The following is a 16,109-nucleotide window of genomic DNA, read 5'->3' on the forward strand; positions in this document are numbered from 1 at the left end:
CTCAGTGAGTTAAGGATTTGCCTATGGAGCTGCAGGTCGCTGGTTCAAGACCAGACACTTCTTAAATTTTATCAAAATCCTGACAAAGACAAAGAAAGAAAACTGCCGGTGGCGGGTCTTGAACCTGCGACCCTCCACTTGGGAGTCTCTCTTCTTATCCCCTGAGCTATACGCTCAGATACTAATTCTTCTTTTTTTTGCGCATTTATCATCTATTTTTTGTCGTTTTCGAGTTTTTTTTTTAACTCGAGTCTCGACTCGACCGTTTTTCTCAGGAGGTTGGACTTCAGCCTTTGTGCTGGAGGGTGGAACCCTCACTTCCAAGACTTTCCAAAGCCTCCACACCTCCCAAGTCCTCAAGACCTGAGCTTTCACACAGTCTGAGGGCTGAAATTTTCTAAGTCCCACAGGAGTTCTCTGTTAGATTGAACATTCAGACAGTCTGAGGACTGAAAACCTAAAAGTTCTTGAGTAGTTCTCTGTTAGTTTGAACCTTTAGACAGTCTGAGGACTGAAATCTTAAAAGTTTCTCAGTACTTCTCTGTTAGTTTGAACTTTATCGTTAACAGAAGCCTTAAAACTTGTGACCATGAGTCTTGATTTCACATTTAGACAATCCATCTGAGTTCTTCTCAGACCTTCACCTGTGGGTTTTTGAGAAATCCTCAACAAACTTTGATTCTCTTCACTGAACAGTAAAGTTTGTGGAGATCAGAAGGTAACATTAGTTTGATAAATGCCTTCAACTACCAATAGACTTTATCTGGAAAGCAGTTTTCTGAATGAGTTCTTAGTAAATCTATCCACAATCAAACCAAGAACATCGAAAGAGGAAATGTTTGAAGAGACAACTTGATGTTTTCGTTTCAGACTAGAAAAGGCTTTAAGACCTTGATCTGTTTTTGCTCTTTTTGATCGTTTAATTGTCTCTTCTGTTTAATTTGATCTTGTAAAGTCTAACTGGTGTCTTTTGAAATGTTTCTTCTTTAGTTTGATTCTTCTTAAATGTTTAGTTTTGCTCTTTTCTCACCCTTTATTCTTTTCTAATGTCTGATTTGATTTCAAAATGTCTTGTCTTTTTAATGCTTAATTGTTGTTTTTGTCAAATGTTTTATCGGCTTGTTTGAAAAATTTCCTTTTCTTTCCCAATGTTTTTCGATTAAATCTTTTTTTTCTTTTTAAATGTTTTACCACCATTTAATGTTTGTCTTTTTAAATGCTTCATTTTATTTTCTGTTTAATTGCTATTTAAAGTTTTATTGTCTTTAAGATGTAATTTTCTAATTAAACATTTAATTTTGTAATTAAATGTTTTGTCTTTTTAAAGGTTTAATAATCTAATTAAATCTTTTGTATTTTTTTAAATGTTTAATATTCTTCTTGTTTATTTGTATTTTTTAAATGTTTAATTATCTAAAATATTTCAACTTTAATGTTTAATATTTTTGTTTATAAAATTTTGTTTAATTTCATAATTACATGTTTTGTATCTTCTGTTTAAATATCTAATTAAATATTTTGTCTGTTTAATATAATTTATTTAATGTTTAATTTTCTTTTTAAAGTTTTATTGTATCAAATGCTTTTTTCCTTTGATTTAATTGCTTTTTTAATGTAGTTTATTTCTTTAATCTTATTTTCTGTCAAGATTTTAACCCCAACCTTAAAAATGAAACAAACCCTTAAGTCACAATGAAAATACTTCTGTTGTCACAATCATGAGTTAGTCAGTTATTCAGTTTATCAACTTTATTTGTTTAGCACCTTTTACACAGATGACAAAACTAAACAAGCAAAGAGAAAAAACTACGCTAAAACTATGATTAAAACTCAAAAACATATTTTAAAAAATGATTTAACATGGTAATAAAATCTGCTGTGTCCAGGGGATGGAGGGAGTTTATTGAAGTCTTCTTGGGCTCACATGGGAAAACATTTAAAATATGAACTTGATATTCAGTCTAAGGAAACTGGAAACTGCTGAGTGACAGAAGAACCAACAATATCTCCTGTTTTCTCCTTTAATGAGTCGACTCTCCTTGTGCTTTCAGACCAAAGAACTACAGACTCTTCACAACCTGCTCAAACTCTTGGTACAGGACCTCACCACACGGGTCAAGAAGGTTTCAGTCTCATTTCTACTCTGAAGCTCACCTTCTCCTGCTCAAACTGCTGACAAATGTTTCTGCTGTTCTAAAGTCTGGTCTCCAGAACTTCCTAAAAACTCTCAAAGTCTCTTCTGCTGCAGGTTGCTTTGTAGAACTGTTGCAGAAAACCTCACTAAACCACATGGAGGGGCCTCAAGATAGTCGTCCAAATGAAACCATACAAAAACCAAACTAGCACAACCCAAACGCTAATGTCTCCTGCAGCCTACCAGAGAACCTCTGAGAACAGAGAATCAGGACAGGAATTCTTACCTTCTGGACAACCAACGTTGGTTCTCAAACAAGAATACAGAATGTGTCTGACCAAAAACCTCTAAAGACTCACTACAGCCAAGATAAAGACACAACTCAGCTGCACCAAATCCACTAATCACTGCACACATTAGCACCGTGTGCTAACTGTGGCTAAAGAACCACATTTACCAAGACAACTATCCAGTACAAAGCCCTAAAACACACCAAGAAACACATTAAAGTCTATTTTACTGCTGGAAGCTGCAAGCCAACGCCTAAAGAACAAACTAAAGCAATGGAGCCAAACCCAGTTCAGTGGTGAACAGAAGCAGAGGAAATGTTTTACAGCAGCTAAATAAAGCAGGAAGACACTGAGCTGCTCAGGTGTTCCTGATAACACCAAGCAGCCACCTGGACAGCCAATAGGAACACAGCTTACTGGAAGTCCAGAGGGCTGGGTTAGTCAAGGAAATTTAGTTTAAAGTTGAGGCAGAAAGTTAATAAAGAAAGTTGAAAACCACCTTCTGAGCCCTGAAATCTCTGAGTTTTTACACAAAGAACACCTGAACATGTCAAACTGGTTCCATAGTAGAGTCCTCATTGTAAAAACGTCATAGTATGGTGTGTTGCTCCAAAAACATTACGACCCGGCTGTCTAGGGTCGCTGAGGAGCAACACAAAAACAGGACAAACGCTGGCTTCCAGGCGGCTATTTATTTGAAAGAGGAAGTTTACAATAACACGTGAGCAGAAAAATCACAGTCTGTCTTTAGTTCAGCTGAAAATATTAGTTTTTTTCTTTTTTTAAATTGACCAAACTTTTCAGGAAGTAGATGAAGAATAATTAAAGCTCTTATGTAGAAGTCCAACTTATTTTGGATCCTTGTGGAGAGTTTAATCTTAGAGTTTGTAAAGCTGTTGAGTTTTTAGAGTCACATAGATTTGGGTTTGGAAGAAAATTCCACCTAAAATCCTCCAATATAGACCTAAAAGATGAGTTTAATGGTATATTCCACCTAAAATCCTCCAATATAGACCTAAAAGATGAGTTTAATGGTATATTCCACCTAAAATTCACTACTGTAGACCTTGGAGGTTGATCTGATGGTATATTCTACACAACATCCTGGAACATTTACCTAAAAGGTTGGTTTAATGGTATATTCCCAGAAGAACCTTTGAACATTGGGCTTATTGGTATAGTCCACCCAAAATACTTGTACATATACCAAGAAGTCAGTGTAAGGAAATGTAGTTGTTTAAAGGAATATTTAAACTGTTATTTTCATTATTTAATAATCTCTTATCAGTCAGAACCCTGGCAAACTTATTTTCATCAGTTTTTTTAGTGGAAGTCACAAATAAAGGAACTCTTGGTTTTTCCCGGCGTTAGTGAGTCAAAAGCTGCTGTTTCAACACAGATACGTTCACATGCATCCACAAACCTCTCAGCACTCAAACACCCACAGACAGGAGGTCGGCTGGGCCGAGGCTCGGCGGCGTCCTCAGACCCACGAGTCGGGGAGTCGCTGAACTTGTTGGTCCGGTTTGAAGGCCTCCGTGTGGTCCAGTAGAAGTCCACGTAGTCGGTGTTGGCTTTGAACCGCAGCGACTGGCCGCCATCAGGTGGACCGGCTCGTCCTCGTAGGGCTCCTTCTGTAGCCTTGAGGGGACCACAGGAACATTCAGTAGCTGTTGGAGTTCTTCCTGTCAGGCTCTTGGTAGAACGGCTCTGAAGTATCTTGTACTTGTCTTATCTGGAACAATCTAACAGCCTAAACTGTTAACAGCGGTGTAAAGAAGCAAACACACAGGCATAGATTAGGACTCAAACTAGATTTATTTTAGAAAACAAATCAACTTAGAGGCATTTGTTCACACGTGGCTGAGTAGGAGGCCGTCCAATCAGATTTGAGGTCTTCACTCTGTAGGTTGTTTGGTGAGACTCTTGGACCTCCATCAGCTGACATGGATGTTTGATGGTCTTCTTCTCTAGTGCCAGATGATTCATCCATGAATTCAGCAGCTACAGACTGAAATGAAGCTCATGCTGCAGTTATTGAATTCCTGTTCCAGATCAAATGTTCAGAGCTCACCTTGAATGCAGCCGTCTGCTGTCTGATAGTTTTTCTCATTGTAGTCTTCAATAAAGTCTTTTTCCTCATGTCAGGATGCGGTGAGACTCTTTCTCAGTCGCTGCAGACGTCCCTCATTGTGCATCTCCAGAGAAGAAACTGAAAAACTGATCACTGCTTCAGCATCACAAACGCTCTCCAGCATTGAGAGTGTTTTAGGAATTCATTCATTGTGTTGTCAACTTTGAAGGAGCAGAAACTTTACAGCTGCCAAAGATATGAGCGCCAATTCTGGATGTTTTAGGAAATGAAGTTCATCAAATCAACATTAGATTTTTGCTGATAACTCATTAAACTACTGAACAAAATCTAACATAAAAACCTGTAAACTCTCAGGCAGCTTTTGTTAAAGTTTGTCTATAATTCTATCATCATGTTCTGGAACCAGGACTCTACAGAAGTTCCTTCAAACAGATACTTGTGTGTTTCTATTTAAGGCCTCAGGTTTGAACACACAGCAGAGGATTAGAAAGGAGTGATTTTAATATTTAAATCAGTCCAGGAAATGTTTGGCGTGAAAATTATTAAAACTTTGATTTAGATAGATTTGTGTCAAATAATATTGTAGAGTCTCACTAAAATATATCCAAATGAGTTCAGTGTATTTACATTTTATAGAATATTTGATTTCTTAATCTCAATACTGTAGGGTCTGACCCTAAATATTATAATAATGATGTCAATTTAAATAATATTTTAGTGCAGAGTCATAAACTTTAATCAGCTAAACTTACATAATATCACTGCACAGTCTTAACCTGAACATTCATATTATTGAGGTAAATTTACATAAATCATGATATTCTAGAGTCTTAACTGGAATATTTCTAACATTAATCTTTTTGTATTGTGCTGATAAACAACAATAACCCGACTTTCAGATAATATTTGTTGTCTGTGATTGTGAGACTAAATTCCTCCACATTCTGGAACTGGACTGCATTTCCCAAAATGGAAACATGGACAGAATTAAACACTCATATATCCATGGCAACGCTAACGTTTCTGCTTCTTACCAAAGTTCACAACACAAGTAAAGATTTTAATGTAAAACTTCAGGGATGACTGCTGACCATAAGTATTCTGATCAATACTTCATGATCAATATCAGGACAGATGTTACAACTCCAGCTGTTGCATTAGACTGCAGTTATTCACAGAGAATTAAAACATCACATTCCTCATAAAAACTAGATGGGACTTTTATTAAATAAAGTGTTGGTGAATAAACAGTGTAAAAAGTGCCAAGCAGCTCCATTAAATCAGGAGATGTGAGACTTCCACAGCATGGATCACCATCTGCTGTGTTGATTCATAGCTGAATGTCAGAATGAACTGAGCTAGAAAAGCTGCTTTGAGCTGCAACATTACAGTCTGACAATCCAACACCATCACAGTTTTCATCTGGTTGTTTTGCTCCAACATGCTGTGAAGTTCAGTTCTTACCTGAATCAATACAGAGATTCTATTTCCAACCAAGACTGGAATAAAAATTTGAATGTTATGAGGTTATTAATGCAACTAAATCCTTTCAGATGGAAGGATTTACTTCTAAGTTCTAATTCAAGTTTCAGTTGGAGCACATTGCATTCACAAAATAAAACAGTGATACCTTCATAGCAACATTTAATAAACCTAAAGCTTCCCTGTTGGCTCATTGGTGGAGTTTGTTACTGAGCATCTGAACCTTAAATCCAGTGAGACGACCATCTTCAGTCGAGGCCAGTCAGAGAACTTCAAGACCTTCCATCAGCTGGACCAGATGTGGCATCATCTCCCTCTGAACATCTGGATGACAGGAGAAAAGACAGAAATCAAACACAGATCACAGAAATACAATTTATTCACTTTCATCATTTTATAAAAGTAGCATGAACTTTATTAAAACTTGACATCAGTAATGAAAGTAAATGTTTTTATCTCGTGTTGAAGCTAAATTTAAAGTCCATTTTAATGACAGTTTATCCTGAGAGGAGTGAGAATGGAGCTTTTCTTTCCTTTTTAGAATATTGCCTCAAAATATTCTGTTTATTATTGGCTTTAGAAGCTTTTTTCTTTCCTTATTTATTTTTAGATACCTCAGACTGATGCACTTTGCTGGTTTGCAGATAATTTCATGTACAATGACAATAAAGATCTTCTATTATAACATATTTTGCTAAAACAAGAACTGAAACCTTCTCAACCATCTCTCAGGCTGCAAAATCCCAACTGCGACCAAGAATTATCCGATGTAGTTGTTATTATAATCTTTACTGAACCAGCCCTGGAATTAATAAAAATCTGTATATGGATATGATTTTCTCTGATGGGACCACTATGGAAGCTGTAGTAATTATTAACTATCCTTTGAAGGGAAAGATTAGGTCTTCTTCAGGTGGATAAAAAAAAATGTTCTCCCTTAAAAAATTTTTAAAAAAATGCATACAATAAAGTAAATCTCTTCTGCACTGCACACATACTACACTTTTGTATAACTCTGGATGTCAGAGTAAAGGCAGACAGATCCACCAATCAGCCACAACATTCTGACCACTGACAGCTGAAGAGAACAACATTCATCATCTTGTTCTAATGCAACGTTCTGCTGGGAAACCTTGACGTTCCTGTCGGTGTTTGACATGTACCACCACCTAAACACTGCAGGACAAACAACCCCCTAGTCCCCATGGCAACAGCAGTCCTTGATGCAAGCTGCCACCCTCAGCAGGACAAACTAAAACTGCTACTACAGGAGTGGTCTGAGGAACACGACAGAGCTAAGCTGTTCACCTGGGTTCCACACTCCCCACATCCAGATCTGATTGAGCATCTGTGGGATGGTCCAGGATCAGCCTGGTCTAGGTAGGACCCACCCTGCAACCCACAGGATCCACAGAATCCACAGGACATACCCAGAGGTTCTGATGAACCACTGGGTCAGAGGAGTTTTAGCAGCATAAAGGGAACAGCACAGTATTAGTCAGGTGGTCAGAATGTTATACTGTTATATTGTCATGCTGATTATATGATCAGTAAATGTTACCATCAATTATAACGTCCACATTGATCAGGAAAAAAACTATCAGTTCATTCAGAAATTGTGGGGTTAAACCTAAAAACACAGACCTCAACAGCAGTTTGTTTCAAAGCAGAACACCAGCTGGTTTTCACTAAAGAAGCTTTCAAAGCAACAATTAAATGACAGTTTTGTTCTCATTAAGTTCAGTCAGCCAAAATAATGTACACACATCAGGAAAAGAAAAACTTTTATAGATATTTCATTTGCATAAGTACTTGTACACATATCGATACCTCTGTCTAAGTTTGATCAAATCACGATAACTCTGTGTCCTGTTGTATGATGTTTTCCCAACAGATGGCGCTACCCTCATGAATGGAGCATCAACATGTGACGTCCACAACACAACAGAAATGTCTGGAAGCCAGTGGCCACCACTTTGAACACCTCTTGTAATTGTAGAGGCCAAAGATAACTTTTATTAATCTCGTGATGTCTGAATACATTTGGTATTGAAATATTTATGCAAGTTTTTCTTTTCCTGATGTGTGTAAACATTATTTTGGCTGACTCTGTATAATGGGTTTCTGACAGGTCACCAGGCAACATCTTTTTATAATAATGACAAACATACCTGCATTCTACAGGAGTGATTTTCCTCATGTGCAGGTAAAGATGTGTGAGGAGCTTAGAGATGACAGGAGCAGGAGTCATCCTCACTAATTCAGCTTCCACCTAGAAACAGAAAGACCACAAACAAACACACTGATATACTCTCAAATGTTCAACCTCACAGCCTCAAAATATCTGTTTAGGAAGTGTTGTGTTTCTAAATTCTGCTGAAAGCATTGACAGACATTCTCTTACAAGGTTGTGTAAAAAGCAGCCTGTCCTCTGAGCTACTGAGAAATTTTCCTGAACAAAGTTTCTACGTGTAAATTGGCTCATCAAAAACTAAAGCCTCAGTCAGAGATAACAGGTATCGCAAATTATAAACAACTTTGTTAACTCAGACTTTCTGCTTCAACCTCACATAAAAAGGGGAGTTTAACTCGTCAAGTGACTGAAAATGAACGGCTTGTGCAGTTCTAGATCCAAAAGTAGGATGTTTCAACTCATGTTTTACTACAAATACATGCAATAATAAATAAATACAATGGCTGGTTGTTAGTTTATTCACTAATGTCATTTTATATACTGGATTGAACTTGAGCAGTGGAAGAGAGAAGGAATTTAATGAAATTATAGAGATTCAGAGAGATAATGTTGCACAATGTTAAGTTAAGCGCGGTTTAACACAGGTGTTCAGCGGTAAGTTAGCCACCTGTGTTAATTAGCCCGCTAGCGAACTTAGCCGCTTAGCTAGCTAACGCGTCCGGACCAACTGCTCAAACACGACAAAACACAACTCTTCACAAGTCGCTGACTTAACGTACAACAAAATAACGCTACAGTTTAGAAGTATTTATCTTCTTACCGTGTTTTACTCCAAAAACAAGGTCAACAGCAGCCAGAGATGCTGCCAGACCTTCCGACCATAGTTACATACAACACTAGATACGCTAGCGCGCTGTCTTCTATATTATCTATGGTCTGACCAACCACTGCTGTCTGGCTCCGCCCTCTGAGAATCTTGTCGTTTAGCTCCACACTAGCTGATGACCACTTCCGGTCTCAGAAAATGAAAAAACGGACCTTTTTTCGTTTCTGTCTCTGATTTTACTTTCTTGTTATTCTAAATATAAAACAAAAATCAAAGCATTTAAAAAAAAATCGTATATCCCTTTTTGATCATGAAAAGGAAAAACGCCTTGTATTTCAATTTTAATTTTTGTATTTTAAAACGAAAATCAAATAACCACTCATTTTTGTTTTTCAATACCCGTTTCAGAACGGAAAATCCAATTACCAGATCCGTACATGGACCGGATTGACTGTGCTTTGTGTGAGCAGGTGACGTCAGTGGCATGACTGATGACAAAGTCCGAAGGCCCTCCCTCCAATCTCCCTCTATCTCCTTCTGCTTCCCTTGGTGTCCTTTTAGCTCCATTCTGTCCCCACGGCCATGTGTTACTTGTGGGATTATTAACCCCAACCAGCACTGAACCACAACTGCTCGGCTTGACCAACCTCCACAATCTGACCAAAAAGTGACACATTACATCCACTATCTACATTTACCTTCACCCCAGAAGCACTGACCACAAAAAATACTGCATTAAAACGAGGTGCTGATATAAGGTGAAAGGCTGGCAAGTTAAAATCGGAGGTGTTAGTTTTTCATCACACAGATCAGGCTTCTCTTCCGCCTGCCTTCTTTCTAAGCCGTGATCCGCCGTGTGCAGCATGGAGCAGGATGAGTAGTGCACTCTTTACCATCAATGGGAGGCTGGGCAGCAGTGTGAATGAATCTGGGGTGTGGCACTCTAGCAGCAAGTTGGGTGGAGAAGTGATGCAGTTATGTAAGGCAGGCCTGATGACTCATGCCTGCTGTTATTAACACACTGCGGTTATGAACCACCTTTGGTAATGTGTATTTCAGGGACACATAAGCCACCATAAGACCTGTTTCCTCATTGTGGGCGACACTCATGCCCATGTAACACTGACCGTTGAAAGTGAATGAAACACAGGGGGATTTGCATAGGTAATGGTAAGCTATAAGGATTATATAACTGACTTCATTCAGTTTTATTCTACCAACAGAGAAAAAAAAGGGTTATTCCATTGGCTTAGAGGAAGTCAGGCAGACACAGAGCTCTATATATAGTGAGCACTGACAGAGAGAAACTGCTCTGCTGTTTTAGTGATTTATAAATCATCCATTCAGACCATCAGAGCACATAAGAGTCATGATCCACCGTGAAATTGTCCTGAAACTGTGTTAAAAAGCTAACGCCAACAGTGTGGTGTTTTCATAACCTTTTCAAAGCTCAGTATGATTTATAGATGCATAAAGTCCCTGGAAGAGCGAGGAATACCCTGAACACAATTTAGAGTTTGGAAGGCGTTAACTACTCATACCATCTTTCTGCCGCCCACACATGCAGACCTCGTTTGAAGCCGGCAGGCTTTTGGGTTTTACAGGATTCCTGTTTTTCTTGCTTCTCTACATCACATGGTCTTGGAAGTTGTCCAGTGGCAAATATTACAGATTAATCTCTTGAAACGTCCCATGTTATTCACCGTTCACAAAGGCACAAAAATAAATTGGCATCAGCTCTCCTCCTCAGCTCCATTCTCACCTATTCTTCTTTTTTAGGTCATGTGATGGTGGTGTTTTTTTAAATGTTTGATGTTCTTTGCCATTAATAGTGTGAAAGAATGATTCTATCATCATCTGTGAGCAACATCCACTTCTCTAAACATGAACAGGAACCGTGGATTCATTATATGCTCACATTCTGAATAAATATAGATTTTTAAAGGATCGTCTGTTTTAGGAGAGCGAATAGTCGGTTGTTTTTGTTGCCATAAATACACAATGAGGAAGTGGAACACTTTAGACAAAGAGAGAGTGGAAGGACTGCAAATCAAACTGGAACAGGCAGAATATTGTATCATGACGCTCCATCCCACTTCTGGTGCTGAGAACACTGAAGCACTGTTTCTGGGCTGCTCGGTCATAATGGCCCATAGAACAGCAAGACTACAAGACTCAGAATTCTCAAATTCCACAATAACTATTCATTGATTCAAATGAATAACAGCAATTGTTTTGTTTTAATGCACCACTGGAGGGTTTATCTATTTTTACCACTTTCAGAAAGGATGCTTGTGGCTGTGCATGTAAAATGCTGGAAGAACTAAATTCTATAATACTTAAAGCGTCCACTTTAAGTTTGGCAACAAAAATGTAAAATATTAACAGTGATCCTAGAGCAAAACAGTGTTATGCCACATATTATTGGGCATATTGCTGTTGATTCATTAACATGTGGCCACATTTTTAATGAAGTTGCTGGTGAAATTGCTTTTAAACACTTTACAAACTGCTGATTAATTCAATAACAGTGTATTGTCGGAGCTTGCAGGTTCATATGACTGATTTGTGAGGTAGCTAATAACTATAGTGGTCAAATACATTTAATTTCCAAAGTGCATTAGCACTCAGAGTTGTGTTCTTGATGAATTTAAGTAGTAATGCTAGCATTGCTTTTTACTTTTCAATTTAATTGTTATTTTAGCTCCTTTAGTTTATTTTCAGTAATGCATTGTACTTATCTTATTGCTTTTCAACTGGGCACTGCATTTCTTATTTTATGTAATTCTTTTTACAGAATTTTTTTTCTGAGCAATATCTGGCAAAATATTTCCCTTCAGGATTAATAAAGTTGTATCTTATCTCCTCTAATCTTTTCTTAAGTTGCTTTTGGTGCCAGAAGTATGTTTGGTTTGTAGGATCCTCTGCTGTTTGATGCTGGTCTTGTAGAATGCAGCCTTTTCATGAAAACAGCAAAAAAAAAACAAAGCTATTAGAGCAGTGACACTGAACCGAAACAGAAAGACTGAGGGCAAGAATCGCTAAATAATGAGCTGTATGGCTCTAAAACTCTGTAGAGCTGAATGAAAGTTCTGAGTTGGTTTGTTTGGTTTGTGTAATCTGACCCATTCTTACTGTAAAAATATTGATTATAGCTGCTCCAAGTCTAGTCCTTGAGTAATGTAAATCTGTATATTCAGTTGGAAAAAAAAGATACATTTTAATACAGCTTCTGGCGTTGTTTGAACAGCCCTACTGCCTACTTGATGGTGTGTTATAAGAGACTCGTAGAGATTCCTGCCCTCGGTGTGACGTCATTTTTTGAGGCATTTATGATGTAGAAGCTCATCCTGAAGCACAGACACGCTCTTTGACTCACTCAGCAGTTCAGCAGTATAAGCAACATATGGCTTTGCGTGAATGGCAGACCAGACAGCAAGACAGGTCCCAGCACGGCCTCCTCCGTAGCTCCAGAGCGAGACCACATGGTAGATAGACGACCTTTTACTTCGTGTCGCGTCTAGCAGGACGCAAGAAATTTTCCCTCTCATTCACTGTGCCACAGATTAAGCTGCAAACAAATATCACCTTGTTCTTGTGCTTGGTGAACGCAGGCTTACTGTACATCACCGGATGGTGAAATTGGCCACGAAAAGAGAGACTTCTGGTATTAACAGATGGCTGCCTCGGTCTGCCACTAGGATTCCATGTGGCTCTGCTTTACACATGACCCAGTATTCTCGTTGCCAAAACTCACACTTCATTTCCTCCTCAGAGAACATACATGTCTTTCAGAAAAGACTGATGTTTCACAAGAGCAGCGTAGGAGGGTTTGGAGGGCTGTTTTGAAAAGATAATGTATCTGTAATAGGTTCCTGATGAGATAAGATACTTCCTGTTTGATGGTTGAAAAGTCGAGCATGACTTGATTCTTAATGGCAGATACTGTAGCTTCACTGGTGACACATAAGCTCACCAGAGCATATGTTGTTAAGTAATACATTAGAATTAGTTGTAGGTATGTTAACTTGTACTGTATGGTGACAAACAGTGCAGCTGAGCCCCATTCAGCTTCTCTCTAAGTCTATGAGAACCAGTGTAACTATGTACCAACTCCTATTTCCTCTAGGACGCATTGCAAATGGCTTCAATGTGATGCGGAGATTCTGGGAAACAAATGGCAGTCCCCAGAAAAACAGGAAAAGAAATCACTGGCATGATAACATGCCATTCCAATACGTGGCTAAAGGGTATTTCCATGTTTCAATGCAACTGACTTAGAAGAATTTAACATTTTTATGTTCATCATTACTGCTGGTAAAGAACATAAAATGCATTACTCATACGGCCCAGCTGAAATGCTGAAAATATGAAGTGGCCTTACAATAAAAGATAGCATTCACAGTGGACATGATGTCATCCTCTGCTCAGTGCCATGATGTCAGAGACAGCAATCGGCCAAATACTGAGATTAGGATTATTGTCCTCAGCCCTGAACATCTGCTGTAGGCAAACAGAGTGAGACCACTGGGAGAAAAAAAAATTCCCTGCAGTAAAGATGGCAGTTATTCAAATGAGAATGGCTTTTGCAGCAGGATGACCAAACGTTCACAGGATAATGGTGACCCCTTTAGAAAACGTTGGAACTGTTTGAAATATTCTTTTATGGGAATCACAAAGTGGATCGGTGTGAGCTGAGGGGGCGAGCCAGATAAATGAGCCATCCCTCCCTGCTATTGTGCATCGGGAGCAGCTGTGAAATGATTGTCAGTCATGCAGTATGCTAAGTATGTTCCTACAACCACAGCAGGTGTGAACCAGCTCTGACTGGCTTCTGCTCATCCTCGACAAACACTCGCACAAAAATACACCACTGCTCGCTCACGCACACGCTGCCTCCTCGCACCCCCCTCCCATCAACCCCTGAGCTAAAATCCAGTCAGTCTCATGCACATCTGCTTCCCCAGCGATGTCTGCTGAGTAAGCACTGCATTAGCCTCTGCTTCCCTTCATGAGTGATCATAACAGGACAGAAATACTCCACTTATCCGTCACACCAAACATACTGTGACAGCAAAAAAAAAAAAAAAAAGATCACATACACAAGCATCCTTTTTTATTTCTGTGTATGGAAATTACCACCACCCCCACTCCCCCCAATCAAAGGCTTCACTTAAAAACTTCTGTCACACTTCACAAAAAGCTCTGTAATTTCTGTTTACATGAGCCGGCATGTTTCCTACTGATTTTCATGAGTAACTAAGTAACCGGAGAAAACAGAAGCTGGTAAGACCTCACACCTTGCTTTGGAGTTGGCAGCAGAACAAAGGCAAAAAGTGGTTTGTAATTACAAATTGCCTATTTTTAACTCCCAGGTGAGACATTCAGCATGAAGTGTTCGGTGCCAAAAAAAGTGCTGAATGAAAGCTGAACGGAAATCCCACACATGGACTCCTGCTGTGCATTATGTCTGAAGACAAGCGTTTGAAGACTCTACTACGCAATACCATAAAAACTGGTATTTGAAGGTGTGTAACCATATAAATCATTACTCTTGTGCAGTGTTGCCAGTATAGTGCAGATTCACAGTGGCAGTTATAGGTAAGACCACTATGATTAATGGCTCTGAGTCAATCATCCCCAGACACTATACTCCTATCTTTCCACGTGCTGCAGCTACCTATTGCCTTCGCCTTATCGTGGGTGTCTTTTCAGACCTAATCATAGGTTTGCCCCGCAGGTATGTGGCCTGCCAGGTTCAGTCATGCTGGAGAACCCATCATTCAACAGCTTTTATTATCACGGCTGCAAGGTGTTGCTAGGCAAGTCTCATCATGCGCCCCGCTGCAGCTCTGAAAGTTGAAGGTTTTAGCTCGCAACAATATTCTCACTTATCTGAGCCCCCGGAGCCGGAGCTAAAACTGTTTTAGCGCAGTATTTAAGTCATTAAATCCCACAGTGTGACAGCTATTGGATCGTGAACTGCTGCACAGATAAACTGCTCAACACTGCCCCTCACCTATTTATTTTTTTTCTCTTCTCCTGATTCAGCTTGGCTTTAGATCATGAAATTATTTCTTTGGTGAAGGGAATTTTACTGCACCATCGTTCTGTCATCTGACAAAGAACACATGAATAAATCTCTCACACAAGGTAGAAACAATACCAGACCACTTGAGCATTCAGGAAGTTGGAACGAATCAGAAAGCCGAGAAAACACAGAGAAGGAGAACACGTGTTAAATGTGCAAATATTGATATTTTGATTATTTCAATCATAAAGTTAAGGGACAAAGTAAAGACAACTAACTTCTGCTCTGAGGAATGTAAACTCTCAGAATTTACTTTTCCTTGGCATTATGAAATAAACTACATTTACGTTTAGATTCAAAGGTTTCTGAATACAATGAATATGGCGAGACTTAAATATCAACTTTGTAAATAGTTCCTCCCTAAATGGTAGCGTGAGAACAATAAAATGACTGCATACAAGTTGTCCTAATTTGCCTCTCTAAATAGCAGCACGGATGTGAAGCTGTTACAGAACTCTCATTTCCTCTTTTTCAGAAGAAAGAATTGGGTTTTCAGGATATTACACTTTTGCAAATAAATATTAATTCCACATTTACACCCAAAATAGACATTTAAACTGCGGATAATTGCCTTCAAAAGCTATTGTGCAACACTCTTGTTAAATTTTATCACTCCTTAAGTTGGGGAGAAGAGCTGTCGGAAGTCTTGTATCTGTGGTGGAGTACATGCTGTGTCATCTTCCTCTTCCTTTAAGCGCTGTTTGACTGACTAGCAGTGGGTGTGTCTGCACTGTGGTATTGACAGATCTGGCCCTGTCACTTGTCTTTGTGTCAGAAAGCCTGTGGGAGACAGGAAACCAGGCATCACAGTGGACAGAAAACAGACATCTGACCACACCTACAGCCTCGGGGCTGGCCGGCACACAACAACTCCGTACAACTCTGACTTTTCAGTGCACTCTTTGGTCGTGACTCAACCACACAACTACTTTTCTCTTGTTCTATGAAAGCGTCCTATCAAACTTTCAGTAAAAAGGCTTAACAAAGACAAAAGATA

At 39.0% G+C, this 16,109-nt stretch overlaps 1 long non-coding RNA gene across 1 annotated transcript; it reads right to left on the reverse strand.

Moving 5' to 3' along the window:
• Positions 1-3,447: 3,447 nt before the first annotated feature.
• On the reverse strand, positions 3,448-9,621 carry LOC129349448 (uncharacterized). The gene is made up of 4 exons (XR_008602456.1): positions 9,016-9,621; positions 8,173-8,273; positions 4,499-6,325; positions 3,448-4,435 (listed from the first exon to the last, which is right to left on the reverse strand). It is a non-coding gene; the product is annotated as an uncharacterized LOC129349448 (long non-coding RNA).
• Between the last annotated feature and the right edge of the window lie 6,488 nt (positions 9,622-16,109).

Source organism: Amphiprion ocellaris, chromosome 8 (genome assembly GCF_022539595.1).
Source record: "Amphiprion ocellaris isolate individual 3 ecotype Okinawa chromosome 8, ASM2253959v1, whole genome shotgun sequence".
Classification (NCBI taxonomy): Eukaryota; Metazoa; Chordata; class Actinopteri; family Pomacentridae; genus Amphiprion; species Amphiprion ocellaris.